Source organism: Anoplophora glabripennis, unplaced genomic scaffold, assembly GCF_000390285.2.
Source record: "Anoplophora glabripennis isolate ALB-LARVAE unplaced genomic scaffold, Agla_2.0 scaffold918, whole genome shotgun sequence".
Lineage (NCBI taxonomy): Eukaryota > Metazoa > Arthropoda > Insecta > Coleoptera > Cerambycidae > Anoplophora > Anoplophora glabripennis.
Window position 1 is genome coordinate 107312 of NW_019416997.1, and position 7163 is coordinate 114474.

General features: G+C 31.8%; 1 long non-coding RNA gene across 1 annotated transcript; it reads left to right on the forward strand.

The window, feature by feature from the left end:
• Positions 1-774: 774 nt before the first annotated feature.
• On the forward strand, positions 775-3420 carry LOC111692082. Its single transcript, XR_002763133.1, has 2 exons — positions 775-892; positions 3185-3420. It is a non-coding gene; the product is annotated as an uncharacterized LOC111692082 (long non-coding RNA).
• The last annotated feature ends 3743 nt before the right edge of the window (positions 3421-7163 follow it).

A 7163-nucleotide genomic window follows, 5' to 3' on the forward strand; every position in this document is an offset into this window, starting at 1 on the left:
CCTTCGTTAACAGTGCTCTGTTGTTCATCATTGATACGCTCCCGGTTTCTCTGAATTAAATTCCTGAGATCATCATTTGGAGCGTTATTCCAATATGATCCCTCTCCCTCCTGTTGAGCAACCCATGGCCCATTGTTAACAGTGCTCTGTTGTCCATCATTGATGCTCTCCCAGTTCCTCAGATTTAAATTTTGTTGCTGATACAGGCTGCATTTTATCAAATGTTCTACCAACCAACGTCGTAAGAAACGATTACGGGCAACTAATTGTTGCTGATACAGGTCTCGTCTATATTTTTTCAAATGTTTTGCCAACCGACGTCGTAAGAGACGATGATTGGGAACTAATGGCCAATTGACAAAATCTGTAACAAATATATATTAGTCAAAAACTAGATAATCACAAAAAAAATAATTTATTATTTCCGAGATATTAAGGTTTCAATTATTACTTACCCCTGTAAACCATATTAATAAGAAAATATATATTTTCAAGTTAAATAATTAAATGTTGAAATAATGATACATTTATTAGTTTAATGGAGGTATATATATCCTGATAGCTAGCCCTTCCACTATAAAAAGTAGGAGGGTAAATAAGATAGAGGGGGTACTGGAGAAATATGGGCGGGTAAGGTATATATATATATATATGAGACTTATTTGAACTCAGTTATAACATACATTTACATTCAACATGGATCTGCAAAAGTTGAACAAGGCAACTTCATATAAAGAACTGAACAATATTAAAGATTTACATATAAATCAAAAGTATAAAATAGTGAAGCTGAGGTTTAGTAAAACCAAATTTGGTGACGGTATTGTGGCCGAAACTGAAAATTTTACCTGCTACTTACCAAGAAGATTTTACATACATTTTGAAAAGGAAGGTATTGAAANATTTTAGAAAATATGCAGCTTTGAAAATACGAACAATATTTTTGACGAGAAATGCGAAAATCGATTTAATTTTACTTCAAAACTTACGGTATTATTAAATTATTATTAAATTAGGTGCAGTAAAACCTTCCCGCTCGCAGATTTGTGGTTCATGGATTTAAATTTACGCGGTAGCCATCCATATCACCTTTTCTTTGCGCGGGACGTTTTCTTTGTCATTCGTGGTCAAGAATTTTAAACATAATTCTACAGACGAAAAGTTGATTACGCCTTGTCGTTCTCGGATTTGTGGTTCACAGATTTAAATTTACGCGGTACCCATCCATGTCACCTTTTCATTATTATTATTTAACAACGCAGATATCAGTAGAATAGCTGTGCCGATTCTGCCCCACAATTCAAGATGGCGACTGGAGCAGGATCGGCATAGCTTTCAGCCGGCTACGTCACATCGGCTGACGTCTGCGCGGTAGAGGTTGATGACCGTTCGTGAAGACTAGAAGTATTATTTATGTATGGATCTATTATTATTAGTAGGGTTGTTGATGATTTTTTAGCATTTCTTCTGATACAATGAGTGGTCAAAAGCGGGTTGTGTTTAACTTGGATAATAATAAAACTTATATACTTATGGACCCTGATGGCTGGTTTGAAAAGGCAAGAAAATCAAATTGGATGGAATTGATCAGTGATAGAGCTCACTTTCAGAAAAGAATTAACGATGTATCATTTACTATAAGTAGTATTTTAGATAATAATCATCGATCGCGTATTTACTATGAAAGATTTTGTTAACATATTTCTAACTATAAAATAAAGTTTTATACTCATATTTGTGTATTATTTTGAGGATACCTAACCTGTCTGGTGTGTGTGCTGGTATAAAAGTAGGTGACTTTAGATTTCTTCAATCATTATTACATTAGAATTGTGCTGAACAGTTTTATTTATTGATTGCAATATGCCTGTTCCAGTAAAGTATAAGTGCATCAAATGCGGAGGAGATTGCGACCTACCAAACAGAAAATGTTTCCCATGTGAAACTAAGGATTATTTTAAGGATGCAGATGGATCGAAGCATGTTCCTAGTTCTTACTTTGATAAAAATAATTCCAAGTAACTGTTGTTGCTAGTGCGTCTAATGTTATAATGTTTTTTTTGAATCATATAACATTTGTTTTAATATGGGAATTTCATTACTTTTTGTTATATAAAAATAAAACACAGTGAGCTTTTAAAATATTATTTATTAAAACAATACAATATAATTCAAACATTATTTTGTGATAGATTTAACCACATTTGCAAATGTGGTAGCCAATTGCTGAGATCTTCGTTTGGAACGTTATTCCAATTTGATTCCTCTACCTCCTGTTGAGCATTCGATGGCCCTTCGTTAACAGTGCTCTGTTGTTCATCATTGATACGCTCCCGGTTTCTCTGAATTAAATTCCTGAGATCATCATTTGGAGCGTTATTCCAATATGATCCCTGTCCCTCCTGTTGAGCAACCCATGGCCCATTGTTAACAGTGCTCTGTTGTCCATCATTGATGCTCTCCCAGTTCCTCAGATTTAAATTTTGTTGCTGATACAGGCTGCATTTTATCAAATGTTCTACCAACCAACGTCGTAAGAAACGATTACGGGCAACTAATTGTTGCTGATACAGGTCTCGTCTACATTTTTTCAAATGTTTTGCCAACCGACGTCGTAAGAGACGATGATTGGGAACTAATGGACAATTGACAAAATCTGTAACAAATATATATTAGTCAAAAACCAGATAATCACAAAAAAATAATTTATTATTTCCGAGATATTAAGGTTTCAATTATTACTTACCCCTGTAAACCATATTAATAAGAAAATATATATTTTCAAGTTAAATAATTGTAAATGTTGAAATAATGATACATTTACTTGTTTAATGCAGGTATATATATCCTGATAGCCTAACCCTTCCACTATAAAAAGTAGGAGGGTAAATAAGATAGAGGAGGTACTGGAGAAATATGGTCGGGTAAGGTATATATACATATATGAGACTTATTTGAACTCAGTTATAACATTCATTTACATTCAACATGGATCTGCAAAAGTTGAACAAGGCAACTTCATATAAAGAACTGAAGAATATTAAAGATTTACATATAAATCAAAAGTATAAAATAGTGAAACTGAGGTTTAGTAAAACCAAATTTGGTGACGGTATTGTGGCCGAAACTGAAAATTTTACCTGCTACTTACCAAGAAGATTTTACATACATTTTGAAAAGGAAGGTATTGAAAACTTTAACGATGCATTAAGAAGTCGACCTGTATATATGGTTAGTAAAGGAAAAATTGGTACAACAACGAACATTATATTTATCCAAGATGAAGCATGAAAATGGATTAATTAAATGATTATTAATATTTGATAATGTTATGTATTTGAAATAAACTTTTGTCTACAATGTCTTATATTCCATGTGAATGTTTTGCAATAGTTAGGAAATAAAAATATTTGTATTGAATGTTGTTTATTCTACCCCGTACATATACTATAAAATAAATCCTTATATACTATATTTTCTGTTCCAAGTAAATTATGCAGTGAATGTTTTGTCATAGTTTTTCTTCTGAAATTTGTAAACAATTTTTATCGAGCCTTGTATATACACTGAATCTGAAGACAAATAATTTTGAACATTTAGTAACTGAATAGTCCAAAGTTTATCTAATAACATGGATGATATGTGCAAAGATGTCTGCAATAAAACATGAAAACAGATATAAAAGTTGATCAAACCAACAAGGTTTTAGGTACTGAAATCTATGAAAATATCTATTTTTTGTAAATACACATCCACATGTAAGTAATCTTATAACATATACTTTCATAATCATACATATAAAATTGTTTATTTTTATTTGTAAATATGTGAAAAATTTGTTAAAATGTAGGGTTAGGATAGCTGAAAACACATGTTTTACAAACATGTTTTTAAAATAATTATTTTATATAAGCAAAACTTAAATAGTAATGAATATACATCAAAGATTTTATTTCGGTGCTTATTTTTGTTCTACACGTTTTAGCTTTCAAGATTTCAGTACCTGAAATCGACTGAAATTTGTTTATTTCTTAGCCAGGAATTCAACCACCTTACACATGACTGGTGTATTGCGTTTAGAATTTAAAAAACATAAAACACTACAACAAAAAACACCATAAATATTCTAACAACGTTATTTAGGTAATATTTGTTTTTAATTTAATTTTTAATATTTGAAATGTAAACTATAATCAATTGTATTAATTAATAATATTTTATATGATAAAAAAAACACTACTTCTTTTAATATGGTTTATTTAATTAATATGTAGCATATATTTTTATTTTAATGTTCACAAGAAAATATATTTGTAATAAAAATATTTTTTATTTTACTTGTCAAAAACTAGGTAATCACAAAAAGAATGTTTTATTATTTCATATATATTTTAGGTTTCAATTGGTAAAGAAAACAAATGAATAAATAATAATACTATATTTAAATATATTTTTTTAAACTACACTACAAATATAAGATTTATTACAATACATAAATATATAAAAAAGAAGATTAAAAGCATCTGCAATTTAATAAAATTAATAATAATAAAATATTTTTATATTTAATTATTAATTTCACTAAATTTTGCAGCGATGACCTCATATTTTTTCTTTGCCTCGTTGGCAGACCGCTCCTTCCTGTCGAGGGAGAGCTCCTGCGCATCAAGGAGCCGGATCTGTTCCCTGAGGGTCTCTCTGTGGACCCTCAGTGACTTTTTTCCCCCCCTTGATGCGGGATATGAGGTCTTCGGTGCTTTTAATTTTCTTTTTTATATTATTCATTTTGCCGTCCACTCTCTGACGGAATTCCGCCCTCCGCTGCAGCTCTTCATTTATAATTTCTAACCAATCCTCGGAATCGTCCGAGGTGGTAGATGAAGAGGTGGAGAGCGTTGGTGAGAGCGACCGGACGGACGAAGATGGCTTCATGTTCTTCCTTGCCAGATGCATATTTTTGCCTCTGCAACAAAAATTAACACATGATAATTTATATATTTTTCCAGGATGTTTTCAGATTTTTTTAAATTTATTTTTTGAATATTTACCTGGAATGAAGTGCTGGAGTTTCGTGAGATGCCGGCGGATTTTGAAAATCGTCATCATCATCCTGTATTTTTCTTTTAGCCGCCGCCTTTGATGAGCAGCTTGGCACCGAAGCCTCCATATGTATAATGGTGTCGATGGCCAAGTCGAGTTGTTCATAGGATATTCTGTATGAAAAAAAAACGAAAAAATGGTTTAAAAAAGCGTTGAAAAACATTAGAAAAAACTTACGCTTCATTTATGGCGGCGTCGATTGCAGAACCACTTTCCTCGCACATCTCTTGCAGCTCCAGGCGGACCTCTTCAGATAAAGATGAGCACATGATGATAATATTAAAAAATTGACTTTAGTACAAGACGTTGTTCTTCACTCAGCTTGTAGAAGACTGAATAATATTTAACGAATTCAGTAAGCTTATATATCAAATTGTTGCAAGTTACACAGTAATACGAACATCCGGCGAATACCGTTGAACTGTACAGGTCACTTAACTCTGATGTCAGCTAAAATATTGTTACATAGTGATTCTCTGAGAATTGTGATCTGACACAATTTCCTACTGAGTTAGCAAAAAATGTAATTTGACACCATGCTGTGTAATTTGACACTACGATTTGTAATTTGACACCGTGTTGTGTAATTTGACACCACGATTTGAAATTTGACACCGTGTTTTGTAATTTGACACCGTGCTGTGTAATTTGACTCCGTGTTTTGAAATTTGACACCTTTGTTTTGAAATTTAACACCATCTTTTGAAATTTGACACCATTGTTTTGAAATTTGACACCATGTGTTGAAATTTGACACCATTGTTTTGAAATTTGACACCATGTTTTGTAATTTGACACTTTTGTTTTGAAATTTGACATCTTTGTTTTGAAATTTGACACCGTGTTTTGTAATTTGACACCTTTGTTTATATATATATATCCCGTCTAAGAAAGAAATTTGGTTTATATAACGAGCGTTCAAATAAAATCGTCGAAGTTGGCTCTGACACATTGGACGTAGGGAGTAGCTTATAGCGACCAACATAACCTCATTTCTCAACGAGCTGTATAGCAGCTGTCAGTTTCAATAACAAAGCGGCGATATAGCGCTTTGACAGATGACGTTTAAGTTCATTTGCTATACGCTACGCCCTACGTCCAAGTTTTCAGAACCAACTTGACCACGTTTTTATTTGAACGCTCGTTATATAATTATTATTACTATTTTTTGTCGCTTATTTTTTTTTATTGCATTTTTGGAAATTACTTGCCCCAGAATTCGAAAAGTAAGATTGCGACCTCTCATCCTTATGTAAAATTTTGAGCTACCCCCACCCCGATTATCTTACTAGTTGCGAAATCAAATTTTATACCACCGTTCGAAAGCTTTCTCTTTCCACTTTAAAACAAAAAAAATCAACTTTCTATCCCTTTTAGTAGTCAAGTTATAACGAAAAAACTGTTTAAGAAATATTTCGTTTTCTACCCCTAACCCTCGTACGCGACGCTTAACGATAAAGTTTATATGAAATTTTTTCTCTACTCATCCTCTACTATGACATGCTAGCATTTGAAAAAAATTCAACGATTTGTTTCATTTTTAGATTTAAGAAATTTTTTCAAATATGTTCAAATTTCAGATGTGTATAGGATCTTTGTTAAAGGTTTATTTTTTGAATAATTTAATACAAGGTCTATCGAACTATATACTATAGTCTAGGTACTTTCATTTCATGTTTAAAAAAATCCAAAAAAAAATTTCAAAATCCAAAATTTTTCCAAAAATCATATTTTTTTTCGAGTTAGGTCTTTTCTGATCACGAATTCTGAAAGAGCACCATCGAAAACATAAAATTCCACATTTTCATATTTTCACTTTTTCTGAGTGAATAACTTTGAAATTTTTTGGAATCGTCTCTTAAGTCAAGGGAACAATTTTTTTTATCCTATTTTCTATTTATTTATTTATGATGAGCGAAAATCATATGAAGTTATGTAAAGTGTTCCATTAAGGCCTATACAATAATGTATAATGTTTCATGGATTCGTTACTCCCCACCGTAATCGTTAGAACCGCTGACTTGAGATCATTTGGAAAGTATATAAGCACTGTCCTATCGTTT